At 49.5% G+C, this 18,109-nt stretch overlaps 1 long non-coding RNA gene and 1 pseudogene across 2 annotated transcripts; one reads left to right on the top strand and one right to left on the bottom strand.

The window, feature by feature from the left end:
* LOC144335247 (B-cell CLL/lymphoma 7 protein family member C pseudogene) overlaps positions 1 to 18,109 on the top strand; it is a 369,536-nt pseudogene that overhangs the window by 58,367 nt on the left and 293,060 nt on the right.
* Positions 4,379 to 10,964, bottom strand: LOC144335265 (uncharacterized). Of its 2 annotated transcripts, none has more exons than XR_013406006.1 (2): positions 10,937 to 10,964; positions 4,379 to 5,937 (listed from the first exon to the last, which is right to left on the bottom strand). It is a non-coding gene; the product is annotated as an uncharacterized LOC144335265 (long non-coding RNA). The 2 variants fall into 2 exon arrangements; XR_013406000.1 differs by lacking the exon at positions 10,937 to 10,964 and adding an exon at positions 10,408 to 10,545.

Genomic DNA, 18,109 nt, shown 5'->3' with positions numbered 1-18,109 from the left:
AGAGACCCCAGAAGAATAGGGGTCAGAACCCAGATTGAAGCTGGTTGTAGTGGCTCACGCCTGTAATCCCAACACTTTGGGAGGCTGAGGAGGGCAGATCACCTGAGGTCAGGGGTTCCAGACCAGCCTGGCCAATATGGTGAAACCCCGTCTCTACTAAAAATACAAAAATTAGCCGGGCATGGTGGCAGGCGCCTGTAGTTCCAGCTACCGGGAGGCTGAGGCAGGAGAATCACATGAAGCTGGGAGGTGGAGGTTGCAGTGAGTTGAGGTTGTGTCACTGCACTCCAGCCTGGGCGACAGAGCGAGACTCTGTTTCAAAATAAATATGGAACCCAGTTTGGAGGGTTGCTGCCTTTCCCTCAGTCTGTCCCCTAGAGTCGGTTGATAGCACTGAGGGACTTGGGGTCAGAAGACTTCAGTTCAAATGTTTACTTTTCAGCCCTTGTCAACTGCTTTCTTCTGGGAGGAGGGGCCCAGAGGTGGACAGAGCAGCAAGGAGAGATAGACTTTGGAATGACACAGAAGCAGGTTTGAATCCTGCTCCGCCAGGGAGTTACTGTGACCTCAGGCAAGTGATGAACTCTTCTGAGTCTCTGCTTCCGCATCTGTAAAATGGGAGAAGAGTACCATCACCTCCCACCTCCCAGATGCTGTTCAACCTCTAGCCATCTGTGATGATGGAAATGTCTAATTCTGCCCAAGAAAGTCACAGAAAGTTTCCTGGACATTTTTCTATGTCTTTTAAAATCTCAAGAATTTTTATATTGATTATAATGGATAATATTTCATATTGATAATATTTTGAGACATTGGGTTAAATATGTTACTAAAACAGAATTTTAAAAAAGATGCTGCTCAAAAGTCCTTCTGCTGTGCGGCCATCCCAGCCTCTCCCAGAGTTTGGTGGCTTCTCTCCTGCCTTGTCACAGGGTTTGCATGTGCCTCTATTATAGCTTTTAGTTTTTTTATAACTCTGTTGCCCAGACTGGAGTGCAGTGGCGTGATCTCGGCTTACTGCCACCTCCACTCTCGGTTCAAGCGATTCTTGTGCCTCAGTCTCCCAGGTAGCTGGAATTACAGGCCCATGCTACCATGCCCAACTAATTTTTGTGGTTTTTGGTGGAGATGGAGTTTCACCATGTTGGCCAGGCTGGTCTTGAACTCCTGACCTCAAGCAATCCACCTGTCTCAGCCTCCTAAAGTGCTGGGATTACAGGCATAAGCCACCACAGTCAGCCTGTTACAATTTTTAGAAGTTATATTGTAGTTGTCTGTTTAGGGGTCTGTCTCACTGACTAGCCCAGGAGCTCCTTGAGGGCAGGAACTATATCTTGGTCATCTCTACTCCCAATTCCTTGCATATAGCCTGGCACACAGCAGATGCTAAGCAGTAGTTAATAAAGTGGATGACTACACATATGTGAAAGCAGTGTGAATTGCAGTGAGAATTTTATTATTCTTCCATACCTGGAGTTCTAGGTGAAAACAACAGGATACATGCCACATAAACCATGGTCAAGGCTTTGGCAGGAAACAGATGGTACAACCAAATGGGTAATTTGTAAAAAGTTTAATGAAGGGACAACTAACAAAGGTGTGGGCAAGGTTTAGGAAAACCAGGGGGAATTGTGCAGTACCCCAGGGCTGGCAGGCAATATGAGGAGCTGTTACCACCTGTGGCCTGAAGGGTGGGCAGGGAGAGGTCACCTGGACCCATGGCCAGAGATGTATGCACAGGGCCAACTGATAGGAGCGTAGGCTTCGGGTGAGGGACACAGCCAAGGTGGCAACCCTGCAGGAAGGGGCCTCTGCCCTCCTGCCTCATCCAGCCAGAAGCCAGAGGGCAATGGGGGCCATTGATGTCACCCACAAAGGTCACCTAATCAAGGTACAGAACAGGTTGAGGAAGGGCGAAGGGGAGTTCTGGAGGGGCAAACAGATTCAGCATGAGAAAGAACATAATACCCTCCGGATCTTTAAGGACTTCTGGATATGCTTATAAAATACAATAAATGCTGGGCGCAGTGGCTCACACGTGTAATCCCAGCACTTTGGGAGGCAGAGGCGAGCGGATCACCAGATCAGGAGATGGAGACCATCCTGGCAACCACGGTGAAACCCCGTCTCTAATAAAAATACAAAAAATTAGCCAGGCGTGATGGCAGGCACCTATAATCCCAGCTACTCAGGAGGCTGAGGCAGAAGAATTGCTTGAACCCAGGAGGCAGAGGTTGCAGTGAGCCGAGATGGCACCATTGCACTCCAGCCTGGGCAACAGAGTGAGATTCTGTCTCAAAAACAAACAAACAAACAAACAAATACAATAAATGGCCATACCCAACAATAATCATTAGCCCTTAAGCACCTACTGTGTGTCAGGTGCTATGCTAATCCATTTTCCAGTTGTGCAAACTGAGGCTCAGAGAAGCCAAGCAACCTACCCAAGGTCACACAACAGGAAGTAGCATAGCCAGGACTGGAACACAGGTGGGCCCCAAAGTGCAGGTTCTCATCGTCCTTTAGCAACTACCTATTGCTAGGCACTATTTCCAATCCAACAAAGCTCTGCAAGATCAGTGGTTTTTTTTCCAGAAACTTAGAGAAGTCAGGTGTTTTCTCTAGGGTGATTTCTTCCTAGCTCATAGGGGGTGGGGGTAGGGGCAGGGAAGCAGGGTTGGAGAGTTTGCCATTAGTTGGAGCAGGTGACTGGCAGATTGCACGGTGGCAGCTCAGGGATTTTTTTAGCCCCAACGGGTGGAGCCACCTCTCACCAGGTGCCTCCTGGAGTCACTCCCCAGCTGCAACCACAGGATTTAGACTTTCAAAGCTGGGCAGGCCCTCAGCATCCTCTAGGCTGCCTCTCGCCTGTGACTTTAAAACTAATAATAATGATCGCAGTCAGCCATGGTTTCCTGAACCCCTGGTGTACTCATTCATTATCTTTCTCTACATTGTCGCTAATCTGACCACAACTCTCCTTTAGGATTGTACAACATCTACAGGCAGGTATCATGGGCTGCTCATTTTGTAGATGAAGTCTGAGGCTTAGAAGGCAAATGACTTGTCCACAATCACAAGGCAAGTCAGACCCTTCAGAGCCAGACCCTGACCCCAGGGCAGTGTATGCAGCTTAGAACAGATCCCGGACCTGGAAAAGCTGCATCCACATCCCCAATTGCACCTACCAGCTGTGTTGACCTTGGACAAGTCATTTCTCTGCATCTTAGTTTCCTCATCTATGAAATAGGAACAGCAATAGCATCTGCTTCATCTGGTTGTGGTAAGGATGAAATGAAGGATGATACGTAAAGCACTCAAAGCAGTAATTAGAAACACACTAAGGGCTTTATAAGCATTGTATCCTGGAGTCCACTGAGCTTTCCAGCCATGTCTGAGGAGGCTCTTAAAATTGCTTCTTTGTGACCCTGGCTTTCATAGTAATCAACTGAATGGTTCCCACCAGGGCCATGCACTATGCTTGACAGGCCATGCTTGCCCCATTCAGCCCTCACCATCACCCCGTCCCCATTTTGCAGACAAGGAAACTGAAGCCCAGAGAGGAATTATAACCTGCTCAGGCCTCCACACCTCAGAAACTGCAGAGCCAGGGGGGCTCCTCCCAAGTCTGAAGCTGGTAGTTCCCCCTCCCCACTGCAGGAAACCCAGATTGTTGTGATTATTGGTATTGTTGTCCAAAACAATACTGGAGACGATGACAATACAACAATCGTGGAGGGTGCTTCTTTCCACTGGCTCAACAATTATCCCTACGCCCATAGGGAGGGGGCCTGGGCCTTCAAGAAGAGGCTCCTCGAGCAGGATGAACAAACAAGCAGTGAAAACCCTGCAGCTGGGCCCCAGGTGCTGGAAGAGAGAGTGGGGCAGGAAGCGGGCAGGCCATTTCTTTCCTCTTCTTTCTTATTTGTTTGAGAAGCAACTTTACTTTCTAAATCGGTCATTGTCACCCGTTAGCCCCCGCCCCACCTGGGCCAGGGCCTCTGGTGACGGGAGCTCAGGAGGAAGCTCTAGGGGGCAGGAGGGATGAGGGTGCAAGGTGGGGCAGGGCCTGGGCCCACCTGGACGTGGGGGCTTCTTTCCTGCAGGAGCCTCATGGGCCAACTTCAGGTGACCTGGGCCTGGCAGACAGTGCCTGCTGGAGGTGTGACCTGAGTCCTCCAGGTTCAGCTGTCAGTGGGGAGGGGAGGGTACCCTCATAAACAGGGAAGTAGCTGGCACAGTGGTCAGAAGTAGCCTGGCTCTGGAGTCAGACACATTTGACTTCCACAGTCTGTCACCTTGGGCAAGTTACTTCACCTCTCTGAAAATGGGATGGTTTGTTGTGAAGATTAAACATAATCAAACAACATGACACATGTAAAGCATTTAACATGTTTACTAGCACATTTACCACTGGAGATTTACTCAAGAAGCCAATAGGTATTGGGCATTTACTACACACCAGACACTTTTAAAGCATTCTACACATATTAATTCATTTATTCAGCACAATTAACCTTCTTCCCACTTAACAGATGAGAAAACTGAGGCACACAGAGAGGTAGAGTTCCTCACATAGAGGCAGATCCAGGCTTGGCAGGATGTTGGTAAAGGGGGTCTCAATACTGGGGGGGTCTCTTTAAAAAATAATGAAGTACAACGCCATGCCAATGGGGGACCCAGGACTTAAACCTCACCATCCTCACCTTAAATCTCCCTCTAAGCTCTGCCACCGTGCTAGGAAGTGGTGGCAGAGGTCAGGTGGCTAGCTCCAGAACCCATAAGAGTTATAAGCACTATTGAGAGTACATGAGACAGTCACTGCAGAATGCCACACAAATAAGAGGCAGCACTTCCACTGCACGTACCATGGGCTACACACTCATTTAACCCTTCCAGGAACCTAATGAGGGTGGCATGTTATTACCACGCCCATTTTACAGATAAGGAAGTCAAGGTTCAGAGCAGACCAATGGTTTGCCTGAAGGCACAGTGCTAAGGAGTGGTAGAGCAGGATTCCAGCCGAGGCAGCCTGATCTCAGGGGCCACCTGTGTAGCCACTACAATAACTGTCACCTCGCTTATGACTGGGGCTCAGCACCTTCCCCTCACCTCCCCTTGCAGGCTCTCTCATCTGTTCCCTGACAGCAGCTTGGGGTGTGGACAAGACACCCCTGCTTTGGAGTCAGAGATGCCTGGATCCTAATCCTCACCCTGTTGCTTGCTGTCCCTGAGACAGTCTTTTCCCATCTCTGAGCCTTAATTTTCTCATCTGTAAAATAGGGATTGTACAATTTATAGGGTGGTCACAAAGTGCAGATACGCCAATGATTATTTTATGTGTTTTGTAACATACTATCAATAAGCCATGTATTATGTACGTACAGTTGCCTCTGACTAACATTTCATAGGGTGGTTTGGAGGGTCAGAGTAAGGCGAAGTGTCTGGCCCATATTAAATGCTCAGGACCAGTAGAGATCACCATCCTGGGGACAAGGGGACAAGTCACGTGTGAGGAGTCGGGGGAATGGAGAAACGGACAAAACCAGATGTTGGGACGCCTGCATTCTAAATGGATTTCTACCACCAGCTTGTGGTGTGACCTTGGACAAGTCACTCCCTCCTTTCTGAGCTCAGTTTCTCCATTTGCAAGTTGTAGGCATCACTCCCCACTAATGCATGAATGAAATTGTCTCTAAGGTCCTTAAGAGACTGAATTTCTGGGTAGGAGCACAGGAGCATCTTCTGGGACTCTCTGAGGGCTGTTCCCATGAAGCTTCCCCCTACTCTTGGGGTGCTCTTCATGGCTCCCACTCTTGAGACAAACAGGAGGGTTTGCAGGGAACTCATACATCTCATCTGCTCCAGCAGAACCACAGTGCATGGCTCAGTCATGGGCTCTGCAACTGAATAGGTTTGATCTGATCTGTTTCTCACCTGTAAAATGGAGATGAAGATAATATAATAGATGTCCTTAATCTCATTTTATAGAGGAGGAGATGGAGGTTCCAGAAGGCACAGGACTTGCTGGAGGTCATGGCTCTCACCTTGCCCTTATCCTACTGCCTCTGGCCCACCCTTCTACAGATATGGGCTTTCCCTATGGGAATTCCAGTTCCCTCTCCCCATCCTAGAGGATTGGATCACATTGTCCTTTGCCCTCTGCCTGACATCCTGTCTCTCCTCTCTCCCCATCTGGCAAACTCATCCAGTGGAGTTGGGCCAGCCCTGGTGTCCCTACTTATGAGCATGGTGACGCTGAGTAAGCTGCCCACCCTCTCTGGGCTCCATCCCCTCATCCATGTCACAGGAACAATGTGGAAATGCTTGGCACACCCAGTACCTGATCCATTGTGAGTGCACATGAAATGTCATCTCAAATGTTGTCTTCTTAGGGGGCTGCCTGGGGGCCTCCATGTGGACCAAATTTCTCTGGGCTTGCAAAACCCAGTCCCTTCAGCACTTATCACTCCATATCGCAACCATCCACCATCAGGTCTGTATCCCATACATCCTCAGATCCCTGTGTCTTCTTTACATCTGCTGTGTTTGGCATAGGGACTGATATACAGGAGGCACTCAGTTAAAGATTGTTCAGTGAGTGAATGAATGAATGAACGAATGGTGCCTGAGTGGTGCTAAATTTGTTATCCTTTCTGCCCTGTTAAGATGGCAGGATTCTGGGTGCTACAACTACCACCAACAACTAATACTATTTCTTTGGCCAGCACTGTAAGTAGCTCCCACTTATTGGGCATTTGCTATGTGCCAGGCACTGGGGTAAGCATTTCTCGGTGTCTCTCACTCAGCCCTCTCTGTCACCCTATGGGGTGGGTGTTCTGTCATTGCCCCCATTTCACAGATAAGCAAACAGGCTCTGCTGGGGGAGGTGGCAGAATCAGTGTTAGTGACACCGGGTCCCAGAGCCTTCCCATGTCAGGTGAGGGTGGGTGGTTGGAGACCAGAACAGTGAGTGTGAGTGACCCCTCCCAGAAGTTGCCTTTGACCATTCGCTCCTTGTAGAATTTCTCTCCTCCCTCGAAGACGCTGCTTCTCCCGGAACCTCTCTCATACCCCTCAGTCTCCTTCCCAAGTTCTACCCAACCCTTGAATATTAGTGTTCCCCAGGGTTCTGCCCTCAAGCTTCATTGTAAACTGAGGCAGGGCTGGAACCTTTTTTGTCTGCCTGGCATATTTTTCCAATCCTCTCATTTCCTGTCCATGTGGTCTGGTCAGGTATCCCTCACAGGGCCCCACACTCTGGGAAGGGAAGTAGGCCAATCACAGTGTCCCATTTTCCTTGATGCAGTGATTGGTTTGGGCCTGGGCATGTGATACAAGCTGAGCCAATCAGAGCCCTCCCAGGAACTTTCCATGCAGCCAGTGGCGAAGCTTGGCTCTCTCCTGAAATGAGAGCTGGTAGGATGTTTTGAGCATCTTTCCTGGGACTGGAGAATGCCTATCTGCCATAGGAGAGAAGGCCCATTCTTTTTGTTTGTTTGTTTGAGACAGAGTCTCACTCTGTCGCCCAGGCTGGAGTGCAGTGGTGTGATCTTGGCTCACTACAACCTCTGCCTCCCAGGTTCAAGCAATTCTCCTGCCTCAGCCTCCCAAGTAGCTGGGATTACAGGCACTCACCACCACACCTGGAGAATTTTTATATTTTTAGTAGAGTCAGGGTTTCACCATGCTGGCCAGGCTGGTCTTGAACTCCTGACCTCAAGTGATCTGCCTGACTCAGCCTCGCAAAGTGCTGGGATTACAGGCGTGAGCCACCATGCCCGGTGGAGAAGGCCCATTTTTTTTTTTTTTTTTTTTTTTTGTTGTTGTTGTTGTTGAGACGGAGTCTGGCTCTGCCGCCCAGGCTGGAGTGCAGTGGCCGGATCTCAGCTCACTGCAAGCTCCGCCTCCCGGGTTTACACCATTCTCCTGCCTCAGCCTCCCAAGCAGCTGGGACTACAGGCGCCCGCCACCTCGCCTGGCTAGTTTTTTTGTATTTTTAGTAGAGACGAGGTTTCATCGTGTTAGCCAGGATGGTCTCGATCTCCTGACCTCGTGATCCGCCCGTCTCGGCCTCCCAAAGTGCTGGGATTACAGGCTTGAGCCACCGCGCCCGGCCGAGAAGGCCCATTCTTAAAGAAAGGCACAGACAACAGAACTGACTGATGGGGGTGATGGGGAGATAACCCAATGTCATCATTGGAAACCCTGGATCCAGCAATGCCCGAAGTTTGACTCACCCTTGAAACTCTAAGATAAAGGAGCCACTACGTTTGTAGGATCGTTTTGCTTTTTGTTTTGTTTTCCATAACCTAATTTGAACTCAGTTTCTGTCACTTTCAACCAAAAGATTCCTAATATTCTCTCTCTTGCCTCTCCCTGGACGATCTCGGGTCTTATCTAGTCCTATATCTGGGTGTGTAGTGCAGTCAGTTCTTGAGGAAATGGACATCTATGGACATCTGGGAGGTACCTCAAAGGTGACCTCGCTCTGCCTGCCGCCTTCCTGAGTTAATGCTGTCATCATCTACCTCAGCTCCTGATACAGGAAATTCTGTCACCTTTATTTTGCGTCTCTCCCTCTTAATTGTTCTCCTGGATCTACTGCTATTCAGTTTCAGAAAGTTCTTGCCCAACTTCCCCCGCTCCCTCCCCATTGCCATTACTTTGGTTCAGGCCTCCTTCAGCTCACCACAACAACTTGAATCTGTCCTTCCTTTCCTCCCCTTGTCCATCCTCCATACCTACTACCACAGAGATTCTTTTCTTTTTTTTTTTTTTTTTTTTTTTTTTGAGATGGAATCTCATTCTGTTGCCCAGGCTGGAGTGGAGTGGTGCAATCTGGACTCACTGCAACCTCCACCTCCCAGGTTCAAGCAATTCTCCTGCCTCAGCCTCCCAAGTAGCTGGGACTACAGGTGCGCACCCCCACGCCTCGCTAATTTTTGTATTTTTAGTAGAGACGGGGTTTCACTATGTTGGCTAGGCTGGTCTCGAATTCCTGACCTCAAGTGATCCACCTGCCTCAGCCTCCCAAGGTGCTGGGATTACAAGCGTGAGCCACTGCGCCCAGCCTGCCACAGAGATCTTTCTAGAACCCACACCTGACCATGTCACTCCTACTGTGAACCCTGAATGCCTCCCTATCAACCTCAGCCCTCTCTGTCACCCTATGGGGTAGGTTTTCTGTCATTGCCCCCATTTCACAGATAAGCAAACAGGCTCTGCTGGGGGAAGTCTGAGCTCCCTAGGGTGGTGCTGGAGGCCATTCCCAATTTGACTTCATCTTTTTTTTTTTTTTTTTGAAACAGAGTCTCACTCTAGCATCCAGGCTGCAGTGCAGTGGTGTGATCTTGGCTCACTGCAAACTCCACCTCTGGGGTTCAAGTGATTCTCCTGCCTCAGCCTCCCGAGTAGCTGGGATTACAGGCATGCACCACCACACCTGGCTCCAATTTGACTTTATCTTGAACCCATTTCTTCTCCCCACCCTGTATTTCAGTCACGTTTCACACCGTTTTCCTGAGCGCACTACCCCCTTTCTTGTCTCTGGACTTTTCTGCTGGAATCTGTCTCTGTCCAGCACTTGCCTTGCCCCTCTCCCAACCTGAGCTACAATCATTTTTCAGAGGGTCCCGTCAAGGCTAACTCCTCTGGGAAGTACCCCCTGTACCAGCCTGATCCCCCTTGCCCAAAGAGTCGGCTTCCCCCCTCTTCTGTGCTCCCATCACACCTGGGCCTTTGCATCCTGGGCTAACTGGGACATGAGCCCCCAAGGGCAGGACCTAGCCTGACCTCGACCTCCCTCTCCACCCTTGGGCCACTGCTGCACACTGCAGTGAGCTCCATGGGTAAAGGGGAATGCCATCCAGCCCTTCTCACAGGTATCCTCCTGGCTCATCTCATTTGGTTCTTGACTCATCCTTGACTCTTTAGGGCAAAGAGGCACCTGGAAGAAATAATTACCGTCTTTGCATGTGGGTAGTACATCACAGTTTACCAGGTGTTTCTGGGTTTCTCATTGGTCTTTATATGTCTGAGGGTTTTGGGGAAGGTGTTGTCAATCCCATTTTACAGATGGAAAGCTTGGTTCAGAGAGTCAGGGATGGAACCAATCCCCAGTCTTGGGCAAGCCCCTGACCCTGAAAATCCCTTTCTGATCCAAGCCCTCTATTTCCTAAACGTGTGCTGAGAACCAGGGAAAACCAGAGAATCAAAGTAAGAAGAGGGAACGCGGATTCTGAACTGGGCTAACAGCAACAGTAATAACGACCCCACGGCAGCCACTGCCCTTGTCCTGCGCTGTGTTCCATCCACATCATGAGCATCATCTGCTTATGAGGAAGCGTTACTCATTCCCATGTTACAAATAAGGAAACCGAGGCCCGCCACAGCTAAGAGACTTGCCTGTCTTGGCCAATTTCCTTCCGATGCCTTGGTGATCGCTACAGCCCTTTACAGTTTGTCACTTTAGCACCCCTTCCCTGATCTCACCAGTCTAGCACCAGTAGGTGGACGTGCTTCCATTTGACAGAAGCAGCAACTGAGGCTCAGAAGTCAAGGGCGGAGCTGGGAGACGGCACCCAGCCTTCCGATCGGGGGGAGCGCGCCCAGAGCCTGGTGGTGCGACTCTAGCGGGGAGGCGGGGAGCAAGCGGCAGGGCCGCGAGTGGGCGTCCGCGTCTCTTCCCCGCCAGCCGCCGCCGCAGCCCGAGCCTGACTTCCCTGCCGCGAGCGCGGCAGGTGCGCAGCCGGTGGCGGCGTCGGCGCGGCGGGTGCGCCCGCGTGGCGTGGGCGAGGGACCCGGGCGGGCGGGGCCCCACGCCCATCCTCCCTCCCCCTTGCCCTCTCTCCCGTGGCTGGTGGCAGGTGAGTGGGTGTCGAGGAACCGCCAGGCAGCGGAGAAAACAGGACGCCGCAGAAATCAGATTACTCACCTGCAGCTGCTACTACCCAGGGCTAATAAAAGCAGAGCTTCCTGTTGTTTCTTTATTACCGCCCTCTGCCTCCCTCCGCCCCAATCCGCTCCCAGCTGCAGCCAGACCCCCAACTGATCGCCAGAAACCGGTTGCTTGGGGTCCAGACCAATCCAGTGCCTGAAATACCCTCCTCTGTGCCGCACAGGGTTGGGTTAATGCTGCCTCAAGGGTGGACTTCCGTCACCTGCATGGGAACCACCTGGGGTGCTGGTTAACAACACACATCCCCAAACACGGCTTCACACCTGCTCGATCAGAATTCCTGCAGTCTGGGGCCCAAGAGCAGAATTCATAGGAATCTCAGGTGATTTGTAGAAAGGCTGAAGTTTGAGAACCACTGAGTCTGGATGTTGTAGGTTCAGATGATATAGGTTTCCTTTTCTCAAATGCGACCCACAAATTAGGGATGAAACCTACCCCCAGTCTTGGGCACGTGGGGCAGAGCCTTAGTCTGCTCATTTGTAAAATGGGGGTGAAAATAATACAGACCTCTCAGGACTGAAACAAGGCTCAAGTGGAGAATACACTTATTGTGATTCCTAGTGATTGCTCCTGGAGTTTACAGACCAATCAGGACTAGGCACGGAGTACCATCCATGGAGTATGAGGGGCAGGATGAAGAAGCAGGCAGGATGGACCTCAGCTGGGCAGGGGCCATGATTCACCCTGGGTGCAGTGAGAAAGACCTTTCACCATCGAGCTTCTCCAAAGTTCAGTCTCCCTCACACCAGGAAAATGTTCCTGCCCAGGGCATGGACAACCCTGATGGCTAGATCCACTGGCCTCTTCTCAACCCTTCTGTGACACTTGACTCTGGGGTGGACCTCACCTTTCTCCTCCAAGCTGACACCTCCCTCAACTTCAGGGCAAGTTTGGATTCCCATCTTCATCTTCCTCCTATCTAGCTAGCAGCTCCCTTGCAGGCACCCCCGCAGCCCTTCTCCTCCTGCCTCTGCAGTCATGGGCACCTTGGCCTGTGCGCGGCCTGTACATCCTCCCAGGACAACCTCACCCACTCCCAGTTACCTTCTTGAAACTGAGCTCTGCCCTTCCTGAGTCCCTGATTCATAAACACAGCACTTCCTAGACAGCTCTGCTTGGCAACTCCCCTGCACCCAACTCAGCTTGACCAGCTCCAAACTCATCATCTTACTCTCCCCTGCCACCCGCCTCTTCTGGTTTCTCGGTCTCAGGACAACATGCCTGGATATTGTCCCGGGTGATTTCTGCTCCTCAGCTCCCACATCCAGCTTCCCAATCCAATCCATTTTATCTCCCCAGTTTTGCTCCAGAATCTGTCCCCTTCTTCCTGTCCCTCTGCGCTCCAAGCCCCCTAGTTCAGGACTCCATAATCTCTCACCTGGATGATTCCAACAGCCTCTTTTTTTTTTTTTTTGAGACGGAGTCTCGCTCTGTCACACAGGCTGGAGTGCAGTGGCATGATCTTGGCTCACTCCAAGCTCTGCCTCCCGGGTTCAAGCAATTCTCATGCCTCAGCCTCCCGAGTTGCTGGGACTACAGGCACCCGCCACCGCACCTGACTAATTTCTTGTCTTTTTGGTAGAGACGGGTTTTCACCATGTTAGCCAGGATAGTCTCGATCTCCTGACCTTGTGATCCACCCGCCTCGGCCTCCCAAAGTGCTGGGATTACAGGTGTGAGCCACCGCGCCTGGTCTCTAACAGCCTCTTAAATGGCCTTCCTGGCTCTAGTTTTACCCTTACTTTAGTCAGGGGGCTTATTCTGAGACAGAAATCTTGTCCTTGCTTTGTTTCAAGCCATCAGGTGCTCCAGAGTACAACTCAAACTCCTTCTCCTTTTCAAAGCTCACCTGGACAGAGCAACATTCTCCTCTCCACCCCACCCTCTCGGCAGTTGGCACAGTGACATTTACTGAGCTCTCACTCAATGCTCAGTAACATGGCAAGCCAGTTATCTTCGTAGCTTTATCTCAGCCTCATACCATTTCCATGATTATCATTCCTGACTTACAGATGAAAAAACTGAGGAAGAGGGAGGTTAGGTAGCTTGCTCAAAGTCACAAAGCTAGTAAGTAGCAGAGCTGGAATTTGTACCCAGGTCTCTCTGGATCCAAAGCTGGTACTGTTAGCTGTTCTAATCTTGAGCCACCTCATCCCAGTTGCATAGTCTTCTCCTTTTTTGTATCTTCCCTGGCATCTCAGAGGATGCCTGGCATATGGCAGATGTTTGTTGAATGAATAAACAAATCTATCTGCACTCCCATTTAATTCAATTTTTTTCTTTCTTTTTTTTTTTTTTTGACAGAGTTTCACTCTTGTCACCCAGGCTGGAGTGCAGTGGCGTGATCTCAGCTCACTGAAACCTCTGCTTCCTGGGTTCAAGCAATTCTCCTGCCTCAGCCCCCGAAGTAGCTGGGATTACAGGCATGGGCCACTACACCCAGCTAATTTTTGCATTTTTAGTAGAGCCGAGGTTTCACCATGTTGGCCAGGCTGGTCTCGAACTCCTGACCTCAGGTGATCCACCCACCTCGGCCTCCCAAAGTGCTGGGATAACAGGCATGAGCCTCCACGCCCGGCCCCATTTAATTTTTACATCAACCCTAGGAACTACATTTTTTAAAAAAACAGCAAAACTTACTATGTAATATTTGATAACTACAAGAAAAGTGTGTTGAATATCTGGCGTATGAAGACAAATATCTGTGAACCCATGGCCCCAGCTTAGGAACTAGGCCTTTACCAGCACCACTGAGGCCACCTGTACATGCCTACCCAGTCCTATTCCCTGCCTTCCTCCAGAAGTAAACACTATCCTGAATTTTGTGGTCATCATTCCATGCCCTTGCTTTGAAAAAAAAAATAATTTTACCAAATGGGGAGGATCCTATGCAACACATTATTTTGTTTGTTTTTTTATCTTTACATAAACAGCACAATGCATGTGCATTCTTCTTTGGCTTGATTTTTTCATGCATCACTATGTTTCTAAAATACATACATGATTTTGCATTTTTGGCTGGCCTTCATTCCTTTTTCCTGCTGTCTAATACTCCATTGTCTAATAGAATTCAGTGACTTTATCCATTCTCCAGTTGATGAGCACATGGATTGTTTCCAGTTTTTTGCTATCACCAGTAAGGCTGCCATGATCATTCTTTTTTTTTTTTTTTTTTTTTGAGACGGAGTCTCTCTCTGTCGCCCAGGCTAGAGTGCAGTGGCACAATCTCGACTCACTGCAAGCTCCGCCTTCCGGGTTCACGCCATTCTCCTGCCTCAGCCTCCCGAGTAGCTGGGACTACAGACGCCCGCCACCATGCCTGGCTAATTTTTTTGTATTTTTAGTAGAGATGGGGTTTCACCATGTTAGCCAGGCTGGTCTTGAACTCCTGACCTCAAGAGATCTGCCTGCCTCAGCCTCCCAAAGTGCTAGGATTACAGGTGTGAGCTGCTGCACCTGGCTCATTTATTCATTTCTCAAATGTCTGCTGATGACTTTCTCAGTAAATACTGGAGAGGGAGTAGATGGTTGTGGTTAAGAGCATAGATTCTGGAACCCCCTGCCTAGATTTTCATCTCTACCTCTCACTAGCTGTGACCTTAGGTAAATTTCTAACCTATCTGTGCCTTAGTTTCCTTTCTATAAAATAAGGATGATAATAAAGTCCCCTCTCACAGGGTTGATATGTGAGGACTGATGAACGAGTTAATTCGTATAAAGGGCTTCGGAGGTGGGGTGGTACAGAGTCAGTGCTGAATAAATAAAGAGCACATGCCAGGCACTGGGCCTGCAGCGCACCATTCTGGGGACACAGGAATGAAAAGACAGACAATGACACTGACATCATGTAGCTCACTGTCCAACAGAAAGAGACAAACACAAAACAAGTAAATAAATAAAATAATGTGGCTGTGATAAAGGCAAGGAAGAAAACCACAAGGTGACGAGACAGAGGGTGACGAGACAGCGTGCCTGAGTCTCAGTGCCTGAGTCAGCTGAGGCACTGACTCAGCTGAGGGGTCATGCAGGGAAAGCCCCCTGTAGGAGTTGACATTTAGGCCGAGGCATGGAGGAGGAGAAAAAGCCACCCAGGCAAAGAGCAGAAGAAGGTGGCCCAGCAGAGAAAATGGCAGGTGCAAAGGCCCTGAGGCAGGAAGAGATTGACATTTCAAGAACAGCAAGGAGAGCAGCGTAGCCGTGGCTGCGGCCAGGTGAACACAGAGATGACAGCAAGAAGAAGGTGGGGAAGCACCAGGGCAAAGGGGCTGGATTTTTTTTTTTTTTTTTTTGAGATGGAGTCTAGCTGTGTCACCCAGGCCAGAGTGCAGTGGTGCGATCTCTACTCACTGCAAGCTCTGCCTCCCGGGTTCACACCATTCTCCTGCCTCAGCCTCCTGAGTAGCTGGGACTACAGGTGCCCGCCACCACGCCCGGCTATTTTTTTTTTTTTTTTTTTGTATTTTTAGTAGAGACGGAGTTTCACTGTGTTAGCCAGGATGGTCTCCATCTCCTGACCTCGAGATCCACCCATCTCAGCCTCCCAAAGTGCTGGGATTACAGGCATGAGCCACCATGCCTGGCCAGGGGCTGGGTTTTATTCCAAGTGCAGTGGGTGGTTTTGGACAGCAGAGAGTTGTGATCTGATTTATGTCTTTATTTTATTTTATTGAAACAGAGTCTTACTCTGTCACCCAGGCTGGAGTGCAGTGGTATGATCTCAGCTCACTGCAACCTCCATGTCCCAGGTTTAAGTGATTCTCATGCCTCAGACTCTAGAGTAGCTGGGATTACAGGTGCCCACCACCACACTCAGGTAATTTTTTTTTTTTTTTTTTTTTTTAGTAGAGGCAGGGTTTTGCCATGTTGGCCGGGCTGGTCTCAAACTCCTGACCTCAAGTGATCCGCCTGCCCTGGCCTCCCAAAGTGTTAGAATTATAGGCGTGAGCCACCAGGCTCAGCCTGATTTATATCTTTAAAACATCCCTCTAACTGCCCTGTGATCAACTATCTATGAACTGATCTAAATAGTTCTTGAAGCCACTAGTATTTTTAGCCAGTGCCCCCTCTGTGTGAAGCAAAACTTCCCTTTACTGGTCTTAAATTTACTTCTTTCGGGTTTCAAGGGGAGCCCCCTTCTGCCTCCTGTCTTAGGGTTACTGGCCCAACGTGAGATCTCTAGTAAAAAGGTTTTTACAGAGTGGGTGGGAGGAGGGTCTCCCAGTTTACACCTTACCTGGTCTATGATGTTTCACCACCTGTAAAATGAAAATAATGAGAGTGGCCACCTCAAGAGGCTTTGATGATGAAATGGGACACAGGTTGGCAGCAGGGAGTAATCAATATAGGCTAGCTTCCATGCAGATGACAATTATTGGTGATCAGGAGGAGGATGATAATGATAGGGATGTTGGTGATGGTGATGATGGTGATGATGGTGATGTTGATGGTGATGATGATGATGATAGGGATGTTGGTGATGGTGATGATGATGGTGATGGTTATGATGGTGATGGTAACGGTGATGATGATGGTGATGATGATGGTGATGATAATGATAGGGATGTTGGTGATGGTGATGATGATGGTGATGATGGTGATGGTGATGGTGATGATGATGATAGGGATGTTGGTGATGGTGATGATGGTGATGGTGATGATGATGGTGATGGTGATGATGGTGATGGTGATGATGATGGTGGGGATGTTGGTGATGGTAGGGATGTTGGTGATGGTGATGATGATGGTAGGGATGTTGGTGATGGTAGGGATGTTGGTGATGGTGATGATGATGGTAGGGATGTTGGTGATGGTGATGGTGATGATGATGGTAGGGATGTTGGTGATGGTGATGATGGTGATGGTGATGATGATGGCGATGGTGATGATGGTGATGGTGATGATGATGGTGATGGTGATGATGGTGATGGTGATGATGATGGTGGGGATGTTGGTGATGGTAGGGATGTTGGTGATGGTGATGATGATGGTAGGGATGTTGGTGATGGTGATGGTGATGGTGATGATGATGGTAGGGATGTTGGTGATGGTGATGATGGTGGTGATGGTGATGATGGTGATGGTGATGATGGTGATGGTGATGATGGTGATGGTAAATGGTGATGATGATGATAATGATAGGGATGTTGGTGATGGTGATGATGGTGGTGATGGTGATGATGGTGTAGGTGATGATGGTGGTGATGGTGATGATGGTGATGGTGATGATGGTGATGATGATGATGGTGATGATGGTGATGGTGATGATGGTGATGATGATGGTGATGATGGTGATGGTGATGATGGTGATGATGATGGTGATGATGGTGATGATGATGGTGATGATGGTGACAGTGATGATGATGGTGATGATGATGGTGATGGTGATGATGATGATGGTGATGATGGTGATGATGATGGTGATGATGGTGATGATGGTGATGATGATGATGATGGGGATGATGGGAATTCTGCTGTGTGATATTGGGTGAGTCAGTGAACCACATTTTCCATGTCTGTCAAATAAGGGTGTTGGGCCAGATGATCTGTGGGGGCCCATGCAGGTCTGATGTTCTAGAATTTTCTGGTTTAGGCTCTCTTTTCCTCCTTTCAGCCTGGGTTACCTTCTTCCCCTCAATTTTGGTGCTCCCTAGTGATGTATGATGAGAGATGCAGTATTATAGTAGAGAGAAAACTGATGTGGAGTCAGGAGGCCTGAGGTTCCAGCTGCACCATTTACAGTGGAGTCTTCATGGTGCATTTAACTTACACAAATCGTGCATTTAACTTAACACACTTTTTTTTTTTTCTTTTTTTTGAGACGGAGTCTCGCTCCGTCGCCCAGGCTGGAGTGCAGTGGCGCGATCTGGGCTCACTGCAAGCTCCGCCTTCCGGGTTCACGCCATTCTCCTGCCTCAGCCTCCCTCAGCTGGGACTACAGGCGCCCGCCACCTCGCCCGGCTAGTTTTTTGTATTATTTTTAGTAGAGACGGGGTTTCACTGTGTTAGCCAGGAAGGTCTCGATCTCCTGACCTCGTGATCCGCCCATCTCGGCCTCCCAAAGTGCTGGGATTACAGGCTTGAGCCACCGCGCCCGGCCTTTTTTTTTTTCTTTTTGAGACAGGGTCTTGCTCTGTCACCCAGGCTGGAGTA

Source organism: Macaca mulatta, chromosome 1 (genome assembly GCF_049350105.2).
Source record: "Macaca mulatta isolate MMU2019108-1 chromosome 1, T2T-MMU8v2.0, whole genome shotgun sequence".
Classification (NCBI taxonomy): domain Eukaryota; kingdom Metazoa; phylum Chordata; class Mammalia; order Primates; family Cercopithecidae; genus Macaca; species Macaca mulatta.
This window is presented reverse-complemented; position numbering and strand designations above follow the sequence as displayed.